Below are 16,994 nucleotides of genomic sequence, written 5' to 3' on the forward strand. Positions count from 1 at the left end.
TTTAATTTGTTTTTTTAGTTTTTGTGTTTTAAAGGTTTCGAGTGTTTGAATTAAAAATCTGGGAAAATACCCAAAAATAAGCTGCGTGGCAGCTGCGGACGAACAAACTCCCGCACCCGTGCACGATCACGAGCAATCGATCGCAAGCACCCACGCACACGTACACACCTACACGTGTGTCGAGGCCACGAGGGTGTCGATGGGTGGAACGGGGGTGTATGGAAGGGGTGGGGTAAGCGGCTGCAGGGGGAACAAGGGTGTATAGCGGGTAGGGTGGGGTTAGTGTGAAGGGGGTGCTTCGGGAGGGTAGGGTTGTGTGTGTCTCAGTGGTGGGACTGGGGGCTTGTGTGGGAGGGTGTGGTAGTGGGGGGGAATGGGGGTTTAGAAGGGGGGGTGGGCTAGTGGGGGGAATGTGTGTAATGGGGGGGGAATGGGGGTTAAGAAGGGGGGGTGGGCTAGTGGGGTGAATGTGTGGTTGGATGGGGCAACTTGGAGAGCAGAGGGCGGGGGCGCTGGCGACAGGAAGCAGGCAGGCGACGTCGAGGACGAGGGGCTGCACAAGCAAAAGGACTGGGGCACAGCACGTCAGCGGCGCTGGCCACACGGGCCACCAGCGGGCGCAATTGGGCGTCGGGGAGGCACGACGCTGGCCACACGGCGGGAGGCAGGGGAGCAGAGGGCGAGGGAGACCTGGCGGGCGGCAAGGCCACATGGCGAACGGCAGGGGAGGAGGGGAGAAAGAGGAGGAGGAGGGCAGGTGGGAGAGGAGGGAGGCACAAGAAGATGGAGGAGAGGGAGGGGAGGGGCACGACAGGTAGGGAGAAGAAGATAGGGGAGAGGGAGAACGGGAGGGAGGCAGTTGGAGGGGAAGGGGTCGTGAGAGAGGAGGGGGGATAGGGAAAGGTAGGGGTGGGAAGGTCAATGGGCAGGGTAGGGGTAGGGGTTAGGGGTAGGGTGAGGTAGGGTAGGCCATAGGGTAGGTGCCCAAGGGGTGGGGTAGGGTAGGTGCCCACGGGGTAAGGTAGGGTTAGGACACAAGGGGTGGGGTAGGGTTAGTGGGCGGGGTAGGGGTAGGGGTCACTGGTAGTGGGCGGGGTAGGGATTAGGGTTAGTGGGTGGGGTAGGGGTTAGGGTTAGGCGTACCCCCATCCCGCGCGCGTGCGCGGGGCGGGGTAAAAAAAATTGCCGTGACGGGAGTGATAGGGCGCCCGGACGTTGGGACGAGGCACGTGGATGCGACCGGGGCGCGTTAAGACACGGAAAAGCGAAAACGGGCACGTTCACGCGTGGGACGGGGCGCGCAAAAACACATAAAAATAAAGAAAATTTAATAACTCCCAATCCGATCGTCAAAACAAAATGGCATAAAAACAAAAAGTGGGTAGGATGACAGGGGGAAGACAGAGAAAATGTGCAACGGGGGTTCCGGGGGAAAGACAGGGCGTTCACGTGCAAAAACACAAAAAAAACGAATAAAAAACGCAATTAAAAATTAATATTGGAAGATCCATGCATCGGAACAAGGTGCAGGAAAAAGGAAAAATGTGCAGAAAGATGTGCCCAACAATCCTATTACATCAAAACATAGGTCTGACTAAGATAAGATGCGTTCACGTGGGAAAAACCCAAAAAACAAGCCCAAAAATGGGATCGAAAATTAATATCAGACGAACCGTTCACTGGAATGACATGTAGTAAGAAGGAAAAATGTCCGTAGGAAGGGGTGGCACAGGGTTGTCATGTTAAAACGCGGTTTCGGTGGAAGTAGGAGAGGTTCTCATGCAAAAAACACAAAAAATACACCCGAAAACACATTTAAAAATTAATAATAATAAATCTAGAAGGAGAAAGAGGGTGGAGGAAAAAGGAAAAAGATGGAGGAAGGCACGAGGGACACGGCTGTCAAATTAAATTGGAATTCCGATGCAAACAGGGCAGGTTCACATGGAAAAATGTCAAAAAGACGCACGAAAAAGTCTTTAAAAAAACCGAAAAACTAATATTGGACAAACCGTGCATCAGAATGACACAGAGTAAAAAGGAAAACTGTCAGGGAGAAAGTGGTTGTCAAGGCTATGACATCAGATCACAGTTCCGAAGCAAGAAAAGCACGTTCACATGGAAAACCAGCTAATTTGCGCAAAATGCGTCAAAAATTAATAACGCGAAAATTGTGCACCGGAACAGGTCAGTTCAGAGGGAGGAACATGGCTATAAGGTTGGATTTGGACTTCGGTGAACGTAGGGTGCGTTCACATGGCAGGACAGTAAAATCAAGGAATGAAGGAAAATTGCAAGGGAATAGTCCCAAGGGTGGGTGGAAAATGAATGCTTGGGTGGGAAGGGACCCCATCAGGGTAAAAGAAAGTCATGGCATAGATGCATTAGCAGGTTGAGGCATATGCAGAAGCGTATGCAATGTAGACGCGCAGGGACGCGCCCCCACACTTAAGACATTAACGGATAGGGTTAACCGAGCAACAAGGACCTAGCACCATGTCACAGACCATCCACTAACGTCCCCACACTTAAGACATGATCGTCAATGAGAAACAGAAGGTGTAGGTTTAGAAAAACTTGGCCCATGTTGTCGGGAATCAAAGTTGATTATCAATGGCACTTCCTGTGTCGTTGTTGGCTGCTGGAGGTACCAATGCATCTTCTCGGCACACGTCCTTCATGGCAGGGACCACGCAGCAGCACCCAGGGAGGTAGCTGATTGAAGGAATCACAGGAAATTCGTCGATGATGAGGGATATTGCACTCAACTCATAGTCACTCAAATGGAATGAAAGAACCGTCACTCGCCCCATGACTAATATCACTCGAGGAATAAGGATTGAAACCCATATCGCATACCCAGGTTAGGAATCGACAAGGGGATGGTGCAGAAGGATTATGCCAGGGTTCACAATTGATGGTGCATTAGTGCGTCAAACCCATCTGGCATAAGTGCAAGGAGGAAGGCAAGGGAGCCTGACAGTGCAGTGTACAGAACAGGGTGACGTGTCCTGTGATGACGGTAGAGACCCATCCCATGGGTGCATAGGGAAACATGAATATACCTTACTCCAAGTGTCATAACGTCCCTCAATCTCACCTCTCGGTAATTGATTGAAGAAACTCCAGTCACACTCAGCCCACCCTCTGTCTCACGCTCTGTTGATAGATACAGGAGGGCAACCATGTCCTGAAACCCATTGTGTAATCCTCACGATCACTTGTGCAAAGGTTGTATACCTTGTGCGCATTTGATGGTACAACTGTGCATCCCGCCCTGTGCGGACATACGGTGCAAGAAGGAAGGCCAAGGAGCCTTATGGTGCAGTGCACAGAAACAAATTGTGCTTTGTGCATTGAGAGGCCCATCCCGTGCATGCAATACTTCATTCACACTTCGCACCTCTCATTTGATTTGAAGGGAAAAGACTGGTCACTTGCCCCACCCTCTGTCTCACTCGTTGTTGATAGTTACAGAGGGCAACCATACTCACGTCCCCATCCGGTTAGGATGAAAGCTCGCATCACTCAATTGTTTGTCGATGAAGATTGCATCGTCAGTTGTTGAAGAGGCGTACCCAGGGAGGTAGCCATCAAATCGAACGTTGAGTTGGATAGGACATGGCGTCTGCTAGAGGATAGTTAGACGCTCTGCAGAGAGACCCAGGACACAGCATACCAAGGGAGGTAGCTTCGGAATTGGTGCTTATGAGAAACCTATTGCACAATGGCAATGAATTAGTATGACAACCTACCCATAGCCTTTTTTAACTTTAACAAGTAAGCATCCCTAGCATCCATGTTTTCTGTAAACAACTTGATGCTTACATATGCCTATCAAGGAAGATTTATCTATTTGATTGTGCTTGCTAGGAACGTGGGAAAACAAGCATTTGAGTTGCCATTTGTTTACAACCCAAGCAATCTTGTGCATATATAATTATGTCAAACATGTATGTTGATGCTGATTCTGAAATTGTAAACTTGAGAAATAAGGCAATCAACACCAAACCTTTGATCGATAATGAATATTGATATCTTGTAAGTAGGGATATTGGCAAAGTGCAAGTGGCTAGAATGTACAGTGCACATTAGTATGCTATCTCAATATGTAACTAGGGAGATTTCCATTGGCATAGTTTATTAAGCCAGGTTTTTTGACCAAGCTTCACTAACATTGATTATAAGAACAAAAAGTCTTAAGAACATAATATATGTAATGCCTTGAGTGAAAAATTTGTAGGAGCATATTGTAACTTTGGGATCTAGTGATTGCATCAATGTTCCCAGCCAACAAGAAAAGTGTACATGATAGTTTTTCAACTCTCCATACATTTGCGATATTGGTCTTACACAAATATAACTATTTATTTGACAAGTTACTCTACATATGTTTGCAAACAACGAAAGTTTTGAACACCCCATCTTCCTACATCCAAATAAGTTTTTGCTTGTGTGTCTAAACATCACCTTATAAAAATTTAATAATATTTTCATTATCAATATATTTAAGGTCATGTATCATAATGGAGAGGTGTTTGATTTTGCAATTTACACTTACATAAACTACACATGCATATTGTAGGTAGATTACAAGGTTGATATCAAATCATGCATGAAAACAAAACCATAGTTGGAGATTATGAGTACATGAATATAGCATAACATGACATATCTTGCCTTCTACCAAGAAGCAAGGGATGAACATACAATGAGATCAACACCTTGTCTCTTTTTTCCCAAGCCTTGGGAACTTCCAATGAGAATAAATGTTTTTGTCCTTCAAGCTTGACCTCCTCAAAATAGTCAAATAATATACAATTGTAAGGAATGTCTGCATGCCTAGCGACACCCACAAAATATAGAAAGAGGATTTGATCCTTTTGAAAGACTTTCTCAAGAAATACGTCTCTTTCAAGCCATCCATAACAACAAAACAGAATAGATCCTCAATATATTAATTGTATTTGCATAATATATTACACTTAATATTCTCAAAGAAGTAAATGACACACACAATCAATATTGATGATAACTTGAAGGAACAAATGATTTTTTGGTAGGTTTATTTTCTTCAAGTAAAGATATGGAGTATGCCTTTGTATTCAAAATTGCATGCCTTTGATTGGGTCTTTGATGAGGCAAAATATCCCACTCCCATGTAGCCATATATGAAGATTGTGTTTCATTTTCTTAGCCTTCATCTTTGGTTTTTCCTTTGGGGTTCAAATTCATATCACTAAGTTCAAGGGCCTTCTCCATTGGCCATTGGATATTACTCAACATATTAGCCTTCTCCCTAGGGAGGATTCTATTTCGTAGCATACAAAAGTTTATTTTGTTGTTTTCCATGACTCTTGTATTTCTCATGTAATTAAAAAAAATACTGAGACCACAACACTTTCTCCTTGATCCTTATATAGCTTGTGGTACTCGTGTTGTCATGAAGTCCTTCTATCTCATAATCATCAGCTAATCTACCACCTTGCATTACTACACCGATGTTGTTAAAGTTGGTGAACTCGTTAGCCACCTTCCCATGAATGCTATTTCCTATCACCAATCAAGTTGTTTGACAATGATCTATTAGATTTATTAAGCATTGAAATCCATGGAGAGTAGGTATTTAAAACAAAAATAATAATTAGATGACCTATCAAAAAATTGAAAATATAATAATAATGTGGGATTTTTAGCTATTTTATGAAACATTGTGACAAAAATCCATCAATACTAAAATATATATTTGTTGTCCCCACAATGATAACTATGTTTGTATGTGTGTGTGCATGTGTGTAATGATCTTCTCCATAGTAGAACTATCAAACAAATTAAATTTATGATCTCTCCATATGATAAATTATGTGTACTATATTATCTAATCAATTGTAATATAATAAACAAATAGTATTATAATTAAGATACATATCCATGAAATTATAAATAGGTAGTATTATTCAAACTCTATAGTCTACACAGATTAAACATAGCATATGAAAAATCAGGTGTACTACATTATCTAATCAATTGCAATATAATAAATAAATTGTATTTTAATTAAAATACATCTTCATGAACTTATAAATAGGTCGTATTATTCAAACTCTATAGTCTACATAGATTAAACATAGCCATAAATGATATTTTGATATTTTTAAGAGATAGTATTATATTTTTTAAAAATAAAATGTATAAGAGAGCCTAAAATTGTATGCACAAGTCTTGAAAAATGAAAAACATGTTTTTTATGATGCTTGATCTAAATCATCATTTTCTCTTATGAAAAGCTAATTTTTGCCATTGTGTCTATGAAGCCTTATCTATCAGGTATATTCTAAATGATTTGAGTATCTGTATATCTATATTCTGAGCTCATGGGAGAAAGTTACAACAAAAATAAGTTACATACTACTTAAGGATAGTTCAAACTATATAGATAGAGGGAATTCCTATTCCTTAATTCTTTTCCATTTGAGTTATGTATAATTATTTTATCTTATATTGTTGAGTTTAATTATGAGAATTGAGATCAAAAGGATGATTAAGAGCTATGCATACAAAATTGACTTAGTATAGCATACAAGTTGGAATGAGTTTTTCTTGAGAAATACATTGTTTAATTGTTTGAGAAGACATACAATCCATAGACTTGTATAGAAGACAAGTGATTGAGGCAATTCTTATTCTTCATCTTCGTCCAACAATTTGAGATTGTGATTGTGATTGTGATTGACGTGATAGTGAATGAGATTGAGAGTGAGAGTGAGATTGGGATCCCTTATCATGTATATGATATAAGCTTAGGGGTGGTCAAGAGGTTCAAGCTCCATATTGGAGTGCATGTTGTGATGTTTCACTACACCTACTCCATAAACTTGATCAGATATAATATTGATTTCTCTTCTTCTCTACTTTTTAAAAATATGTACCTTTATTCAGTTCGATTGGCACATGATTGATCATGATTGTGAAGGATGATGTTGTAAGTGGTATCAGAGCAGTTATGATCCATGAAGACGGAAAGCTTGGAGCAAAGAATCAAGGAGAAAGAAGAATTGATTCAATGTCTTCTTACTGATTTGAGAAGAGAAAAAGATGATAAGAAAGCTACAAAGTTACTAGAGATCATTGTGGATCTAGGAGAGGTGAAGCAAATATGACTTGCATGGGTGGGTCAACTAGAAAGCCACCTCAATAACCTAAATCACAACAACAAGCAAAGAGAAAAGAAAGATCTTTTGAAGATTATGCTAGAGAATCTACTATTAGACCAAGATGATTTCATAATCGACTTACAAATAGAATACTTAGAAAGAAAAATCAAAGAAGATTTGACTATGAATCTGATGTTTGGTAGAGTGAAGGTAGTCAATCGACAAGAAAGTGATTGAGATAAATACAAAAATAGTATCTATATGAAATATAGTAGTAGCGCAATGATTATTTGATATTATGTGGTCTTTAGATTTTTTTTCCCTATGATTCTTCAAGAAAATTAAAATACATAAGTACAATCTCTCTTTGATTAATCTTAGTCTTTAAATATTAATATTAATATTTTTATATTTGTTAAATATTATGATTTATACTTAATTTTTATAAAAAGAAATTCTTATTAAAATTTCTCTTATTCTAGCTCATTAAAAAGAGTTTCATTTTCCAAAAAAAGAAAGCTCTTGTAATTTAGTATATTTAAAAATCACTCTACTTAAGTTTTAAAAAAATCATTTCTATTAAGCATATAATTATGTATTTAATTTATAGTGACTAAGGTGTGATTGTGTTCTTTTATTCTTTGTCTGTATAATTATGGCAAATACTTTCTATCCTATTGAAACATAATTTTTAAATCTCTTTAGCTTTATTTAGAATGTTGAAGTTTTATTCTAGTAAAAAAAATATTTTTAGACTTCTTTAAAGAGAATTATTTTAAAAAAGAAGATAATGATGATTTTATTGATTATTTTGAGAAAGGTTAAAAAATATAATATCATAATTTAGATATTTCAAAAAAAATCTTGATTAGTTGAATTTTTATTTTCAAAAAACTTGAGAGAGAAATTTGATAATAATACTTGATTATTTATGAAAGATCTTTTAAAATTATTTTATCAAGAGTTTCAAACTTAAAGTAATTATTGTTTTGAATCTAGTAAAGATTTGATTTGAGAGTGATGCGATCATTATTTTTAAAGTTTCTTTAAAGTTTATGGAGTTTTGCTATTAAGGAATTGTCTTATTTCATAATATTAGTTTTTTCATAGAATGCATGCTCTAATAAAATTAATTATTGAAGTAGCATAAGGAAGAAAAAGAGGTATTAATATCTTTTGTTGCAACTCATAGGTTTATCTTTTCAATTTCATGGATTTAATATAATTAATATATGTAAATCTCATATAAATATTGGATGGCAAAACCTTTAGATTTATAACTTTTCTTTGGATGAGAGAACTGATGTGTAATAACCCAATTTATGAGAACTATTTATTATATGGTTTTTTTATATTATATTTCATGGAGTATTGAATCTCAAAACTCATTTGGAGAAGAAGAGTGAGAATCACATATAACCATACTATTTGGATTACTCTAAGTAGTATACGATGCTACTCATAGATAGGAATATTCAAGCTATATGACACTCAATAGAAGTTCTCACTTCTCTTACTTATACTATAAATTTCAGCATGTTTTCTGTCTATAGTGCTTGTCAACTACAACATCCCTCCATGGCTTTCTACGAAGAAAGGACATCTCATCCTTAGCTTGCTCGTCCCGGGCCGCTACAAAGTAAAAAATATGGACGTGTATCTTCGTCCATTAGTTGATGAGCTTAAGATTTTGTGGGAGGAGGGGGTCACTATGCAAGATATGAGCAGGCGCGATGGTCGGCGGTCAGCCAACATTCGAGCCATTCTCATGTGCACGATGCATGACTTTTCGGGATTGGGAGAGTGCTTAGGTGAGCAGACCTCCGTTCTCACTGGTAATATCTATCTTTTATTTCATTCAATCAAGTATTCACTAGGTCGTGGCTTGCCTTATAGGTCTGGTTACCTCAAGTTATCATGCATGTCCATTGTGTGGGCCACAGTTAGACTCCCGAAGGTCACGAACCATGAAGAAGATGGTATAACAAGGACACGCCGCTTTCTTGCCGGAGGATCATGAACTCAGGGAAGGTTTTCTTGGACGACCTCCAACACGTATGAACGCTGCAAGCTGGTACGAGCTGAAAATGGTAAACCCGGAATCACATCCAAATGGAATGCAACGGTTCTCAGTTTTCTACGAGTTGCCATATTGGATCCACTTACAGGTCAACCACTTGTTGGATCCCATGCATATTTTCAAGAATGTGGGCAGCTTGCTATGGGACCACATCACAGGAAAGAGAGACACTATAGGGTCACGAATGGATTTGAAGGAGGTAGGTAAGATAGAGGCGTTTTGGCCGCAGTTGAGTGCTGAAGGGGGAGTGCAGCTTCCTCGCGCTCCTTGGGTTTTGTCCACCAAAGAAGAGCGCATTGTGAAGCAAGTAATGAAGTCTATCTGCACTCCGACGGGTATGATGCGTTCTCTCAGGTCTGCATTTTCTAAAGATGACCAATTGTCGGGGCTAAAATCTCATGATTGGCATAAGATATGTCAGGTTTGTGAACAAAATGGATTGTAATTAGCGTGGGCATTTTGCAATTTGAAAAGTGGCCATTATTCATAATGCTTTCTCATTTGTGGCAGTTTGTCCTACCGATCGCGATCGCAAGATGCCTTACTCCAGAAATTTGCGGGGCCATTTACAAGTTGTCGACTTTGGTGCAATGGATCTCACAGAAAGAGATTAAGACGTCCTCTATTGAATCCGCAAGGCAGGGAACAGTGGAGACGGTCTGTCTCTTTGAGAAATACCTGCCCACTAGCATGCTCACGATACAAGTTCACCTTCTTGTGCATCTTGTGGACAAAGTGGAGATTACTGGACCTATCCATACGCGATGGATGTTCTTCCTGGAGCGCTTCATGAAAACCCTGAAAGGCTTTGTGCGACAATGAGCTCATTTAGAAGGTAGCATGGCGGAAGGTTGGTTGGTGTTAGAGGCGTTAGTGCATATCTCACAATGGCTACCAACGGAGGATGATGATAGACTGACTAGAGATGTGGTGGTTGGAAATGGGGTAGAAAAAAGAATGGATGCCTCAATGGAAGAGAAGGTGAATCACTTTTGTATGTTGCACCATGCCTCCATGGAGACGTGGCTCGCCAAGTACCAGATTGCAAGGCAAGATTGAGAGGAAGCACGAGCTGAATTCTGACGCAGTACGCGTCATCGACCGATTCGATATCCCGAAGGCATGGAGGAGATGCCGCGGTTTATGTCAACATGATGGTTGCATGGAGCCTTAACCGCAGCATCCAACGAAGGGACAAAGGTCTCAATGGAGAAGTGGGAGTTCTCGAGGGGATGTAGTCCAAAGGTGATAAGGGGTTTAGAATGTGTCGTATCTAAATTTTATATGCGACATCTAATTTGAATGTTTCAATGTACAGTACAAAATATATAGTGCAGCGTGGTCACGCGGACGGCATTTTCGCGTGGAGCGTATTGACAAAATGCGCTCCACAATGGACTGTGGTGTCATGGCAAGGTTTGAGCAAGAGAGTCGGCGACGAGCAACGGATCCGAACACGGTTGTGGATGAGATGGGGTATTTTGGGAACTTGCAAAGTATTATTACAGTGGATTATCGTAGCTTCTCCATGATACTATTCGATGTGCAGTGGTTCAAAGTGGTACTTGGAGGAGCTGGAGCAACAGTTCGACGAGGTCCATCTGGATTTCTTGAAATAGATTCTGAAAAAAAATGGACGGATTTGCGTGACACCTTTGTGTTGCCGGTCCATTGTGAATAGGTGCATAGAGTCATTTGCTTGCTAATTGTAACACGACATGGTTTATGTCACAATGGTTTGAACTCGCTTTGTACGTGTTTGTGAACAGGTATGTTGAGATATCGAGCTCCACTCGTGATATGCCAGGGTGACCGTTGTGTATTTATGTCACCGACTTGTCAATTGCAGACGCGGTTGGTACACCGCCCATGAATAATAGCTACATGATAGCTATCCTTATCTACTCTAGTCCGTGAGTATGCCACCTTAGTTAGTTGAGTTTGGTTTGAGACCCATATATAGGGTTCTTCTATTTCTTTGTACTTGAGTTCTTTTGGCTTACACAACTAAGAAGAGGAAAAATATTTTCAGCCTCCACCCTTGTGTGTATTCCCCCATTGTGCAAGCAAGAAAGCTTCAAGTGAGACTCCTTCCTTCTCTCCTACAATCTTGTCATAGTATCAGAGCCTTGTTCGTGGTAAGGAGCTCAAGAAAGCAAGCCAAGCTCGCAGTGTTCTGGTAAGAGGAGCAGTGTTGCTTTCATTTTTTGTTTTGGGAGCAGATCTCTGTAGGTAGCACAGCCGAAAATTGCAAGAGTGCATTGTCTCAGGTTGAGATGCCCTTCGCGGTGAAGCAAGAGGGCAGTATATGCTGCGGGAAGTTTTCTGATTTGAGGCCATTTCGGGGCCTGTTTTGGAGGCGGAAGTTTTCTGCACGAACTCATGAAAAAGCCCTGTTTTATGCAGTGCGACCACTGTTCTACAGGTCGGTGAACAGTTACCACATAAATTGCATCTTATGCTTGTGTGCAAAGACATTGGGAGTTACAGAATCATCCTTGGTTCCTGGTTATGCAAAATCGTCACTAGGAAGTGACTGTGTGGTCAAATACCACTTTCGCCAATTTCACAGATTTTCCCTTGTAAGGGTGAAGCTGTGTTTTTTGCAGTGTTCTGTAATGGCGTCTGATTCTCTTTCACAGATTGTCACTGAAAAGCTTGACAAGAACAACTTCCAAGCATGGAAGTTTAGAATGACGAATTTCCTTATGGGAAAAGGATATTGGAAATTTGTTGCAGGAAATGAAGAAGAACCAGTTCTTCCTGATGTTCCCAATCAACAGCAAATGCAGGCATTTAAAGCATGGCATGAGAGAGCCAGGAAAGTTATGTACTGGCTGTCTATCAGCATTTCAGACTCTATGATTGTGCATATTCAAGATGCAAGTACGCCAAAGGAGGCATGGGATACTTTGTCAAAAATGTATAGCACAAATACGCAAGCCAGGAAAATGCAGCTCAAGCAAGAGTTGCATAATGTGCAAAGAGAAAATATGAGCATCAATGACTACCACATGAAGGTGAAGAAGATTGCAGATGCACTTGCTTCCATTGGGTCGCCAGTGGAAGATGATGATTCAGTTTCTGTGACCTTGAATGGTCTAGGAAAGGATTATGCACAATTCCGAACATCCATTTCCATCCGTGAAAGATTTCCTGATTTTGAGGAGTTGATTGCTCTTCTAATTTTTGAGGAGCAGAGAAATGGTGGTGCATCTTCTTCAAGAGGAACTTCAAAAGAAGCTGTCTTCTACTCAAATGCTGGAAGAGGTAGAGGCAGAGGTAGAGGAGGCCGATATGGAGGCCGTGGTAGAAATCAGAATATGCAGCAAACTCAAGAAAGCCAGTACTATGGAGGAGGACGTGGTAACTCTAGAGGCAGGGGGAGCCAAAGAGGTCGTGGTGGATGGCAAAGAGGCCAAAATGCAAACAGTAATGTTGAATGCTACTACTGTGGTAAAATGGGTCATATGGCTAAAGAATGCTATAAAAAGCAGAATGACATCATGAATGGAAAACTGCAACAAGGGAATTATGCATCTTCTAGTAGACAGAGTGATGACAGAAATGAGCACTTGTTTATGGTGCAGCACATGAAAAATTCTGTGACAAGTGCAGAAGAAAGCAATGATGTATGGTATGTTGACTCAGGTGCATCAAACCACATGACAGGTCATGCAGAATGGATGGAGGATGCAAGAAAAATGGAAAAACCAGGATTTGTGGAGACTGGTGATGATACTGCACATCCTATTATGCAAATTGGAAAAATTCCTTTGTCTATGCAGGATGGGAAAGAGAAATACATGTCCGATGTATTTCATGTCCCGAATATCACCAAGAATCTAGTTTCTGTTGGTCAAATGGTTGAGCAGGGGTTGCAGGTCAGATTTAATCCTCATGGATGCTTTGTTGAGGATATGAAAAATAAAGGTCGCTTGATAGCAAAAGGAAAGAAGAAGGGAAGAATGTTTACATTGGATGCAGACATGTCTGAATTGAGTGCAACAATGTTTGCACATGGGATCGGTGTAGTTGCAGATATTGATATTTGGCATAAACGCATTGGTCATGTTAATGTACAGCGACTTAAATCAATGCAGGTCCAAAATATTGTTGCAGGATTGCCCAAATTCAAGGTTGCAGAAATGCATAAGGTATGTGAAGCCTGTCAGTTTGGAAAACAGGTAAGGAAACCATTTCCTAGACATGTTCAAGAGAGTAAGAAGCCATTGGAATTAATCCACTCTGATGTGTGGACAACTAAAGCTGCATCTCTTGGAGGCTGTCATTATTTTGTCAGTTTTATTGATGACTATAGCAGAAAAGTTTGGGTGTATTTTATGAAAAAGAAAAGTGAAGTTTTTGGACATTTCAAAACTCTTAAAGCGATGGTTGAAAAAGAAACAGGCCTGCAGATAAAATGCCTAAGGTCAGATGGAGGGGGAGAGTACCTCTCAAATGAGTTTGCAAGGTTCCTGCAGGAGCATGGCATAAAGCAGCAATATTCATGCAGTCATACCCCACAACAAAATGGAATTGCAAAAAGGAAAAACAAGCATATTGGAGAGGTATCTCGTGCCATGCTCAATGAAAAAGACTTGCCAGATTTTTATTGGGCTGAAGCAGTTGCTACAGTAGTCTACATAATGAACATGACTCCCACTGCAGCAATACATGGAATGACTCCAGAGGAGAGGTATACTGGTAGGAAACCAGATATTTCTCATTTGAAAATTTTTGGTTGCATTGCCTACGTACATGTGCCTGATGAGTTGAGATCCAAGTTGGATCCAAAAGCTGAGAAGTGCATCTTTATTGGTTACTCTCTGTAGCAAAAAGGGTATAGATGCTATAACCCTTCTACTCGTAAGTTTACAGTGAGCAGAGATGTTTTTTTTTATGAGATGAGTAGCTGGTATAAACCAGTAAATGTAATTGATGATGTAGATGCACAAAATGGTAATGCTGCACAGAATTCACATTAGCAGTCACAAAATATTAGTGGACCTGGAGCGTCCTCTAGCAGTGGTTCACATTCTTCTCCATGGACAGGCAGATTGAGATCAGGAGAATCTTCGCAAAGCAATGCAAATAGTGGTATGCAGGTATCACGAAAAGGAAAAGAGAAGGTTGATCAGCCCATGTTTGATGTGAATGCATGTCACTCTTATGTGGATGGTGAATCCAGTGGCTCAGAACAGAGCATTGATGATGAGTTGGGTATTCCTTCTATTGTTACACCTGGAGTAAGGAAGACCAGGGATGTTTTGAGAGCGCCTGGGAGTGAACCTACTTTGCGCAGGTCTATGAGAGCTAGGTATCCTGTGGATAGGCTGAAATATGATGGATTTACAACCATTCACTATGTATATATGGTCAAAGTGATACAGGAACCAGAACCCACTTCTTTTGAGCAAGCCATGGGAAAAGAAAAATGGGAGAAAGCCATGGATGAAGAAATGGATGCCTTGGAAGCAAATGCTACATGGGAATTGGTACCTTTGCCTAAAGGTAAAAATGCAATTGGTTGCAAGTGGGTTTATAAGGTGAAGCACAATGCAGATGGTTCTGTGAACAGATACAAGGCAAGATTAGTAGTCAAGGGGTATACACAAACATATGGCATTGACTATGAAGAAACATTCAGTCCGGTTGCAAGGATGGAAACCGTAAGAGCAGTCATTGCTATGGCTGCATCAAAGGGATGGTCTTTACATCAGATGGATGTAAAGAATGCCTTCTTGCATGGTGATTTGCAAGAAGAGGTCTATATGGAGCAGCCACCAGGTTATGTGCATGCTATTCATCCTGATTTTGTTTGCAGGTTGAAGAAAGCCTTGTATGGCTTGAAGCAAGCACCTAGAGCATGGTCTGACAAGATAGGACAATATCTTGTCACTATTGGATTTGAGATTTCCAAGGCAGATTTCTCACTTTATGTGAGAAAAACAGAGAAAGGTATTATGCTACTTGTCATTTATGTTGATGATTTGATTATGACAGGTGACAGTGATGAAGATATCCTTCATGTGAAAATGCTATTGAAGCAAAAGTTTGAGATGAAGGATTTGGGAGAGCTGCGTTATTTCTTGGGCATTGAGGTGATTAGATCACCAAGTGGGATACAACTCTTCCAAAGGCAGTATGGATTGGACATGCTGTCCAAATATGGGATGACAGGCTGTAAGCCTATTTGAGTTCCTTTGGAGCAGAATGTGAAGCTGAGCACAGATGCAGGTAAGCTTCTAGAAGACCCTACTATGTACAGACGCATAGTAGGAAGTTTGATTTATATGACTATTACCAGGCCAGATTTGAGCTATGCTGTTGGATTGGTAAGTCAGTTTATGTAGGCTCCAAGGAAGCCACATTTGGATGCGGCTAGACGCATACTCAGGTATGTGAAGTCCACATTGCAGTATGGACTATTTTATGAGACTGGGGTTCAGATACAGTTGCATGGATACACTGATGCTGATTGGGCTGGTAGTATTTCTGATAGACGATCTACTAGTGGATATGTGTTCTCTTTTGGGAGTGCTGCAGTCACTTGGAGTAGCAAGAAACAGCCTACAGTTGCCTTGTCGAGCACAGAGGCTGAGTACAGGGGTGCAGCAATGGCTGCATGTGAGGTAGCTTGGTTGCATAAGCTACTTTATGATATGCATCAGTCTACAGATGGGCCAGTTGTCATTTATTGTGACAACATGAGTAGTATACACTTGGTAAATAACCCAGTCTATCATGCTAGAACAAAGCACATTGAGGTGCATTATCACTATGTGCGAGAGAGGGTTTTACTAGGTCTTATTGATCTAGTTTATGTCAGCACAGAGGATCAGGTAGCTGACATATTCACGAAGGCATTGGGCGTAGAGAAGCTGCGCAAGTTTAGAGACCTGCTTGGTGTGTAGGAATTGGGATTGAGCTCAAGGGGGAGTGTTGAGATATCGAGCTCCACTCGTGATACGCCAGGGTGACCGTTGTGTATTTATGTCACCGACTTGTCAGTTGCAGACGCGGTTGGTACACCACCCATGAATAATAGCTACATGATAGCTATCCTTATCTACTCTAGTTCGTGGCTCAGTTAGTATGCCACCTTAGTTAGTTGAGTATGGTTTGAGACCCATATATAGGGTTCTTCTATTTCTTTGTACTTGAGTTCTTTTGGCTTACACAACTAAGAAGAGGAAAACTATTTTCAGCCTCCACCCTTGTGTGTATTCCCCCATTGTGCAAGCAAGAAAGCTTCAAGTGAGACTCCTTCCTTCTCTCCCACAATCTTGTTAAGGTAATCTTCTATCCAAACCCCTGACAACCTCGATGGTGGTATGTTATATCTTCAACTCCTCGAAGTGCGAGAGTATATGATCAAAACGATGTTTCGGGCATAGATGAAGAAAATATACAAATAGAGGGGTCGATATTACAAGGGGTGGAGGCCACCGCAAGCTTGGAGCCCACATCGGCTAACAATGATGGAAATACAGTAGTCCAAGAATTTTTTGAGAACAAGGCAGACTCGTTCTTTTGTGGTGACATGTCTATCGACCTTCCAGTGTATGCAGAGTTGTGTCAGGAGAATAACATGGGACCATAGAATACTTCATTCTTGGAGAATTGTATTACTCAATTCGTTGTTTAGATCTTTCATAAAGGTATATAAGATATGCATTTTAAGAGGGATTTTTCAAAAATGATTTATATTAGTGTGCTTTGTATAGTTTAAATTGATTATTCTAACACCATTTTTT

The 16,994-nt window shown here is 40.7% G+C and overlaps 1 pseudogene; it reads left to right on the forward strand.

The window, feature by feature from the left end:
* The first annotated feature begins 430 nt into the window (after positions 1-430).
* LOC148040602 (uncharacterized) overlaps positions 431-16,994 on the forward strand; it is a 62,503-nt pseudogene continuing 45,939 nt past the window's right edge.

The sequence above is a fragment of the Lygodium microphyllum genome, chromosome 2 (assembly GCF_053477565.2).
Source record: "Lygodium microphyllum isolate KBCC chromosome 2, Lygodium_microphyllum_v1.1.10, whole genome shotgun sequence".
Lineage (NCBI taxonomy): Eukaryota > Viridiplantae > Streptophyta > Polypodiopsida > Schizaeales > Lygodiaceae > Lygodium > Lygodium microphyllum.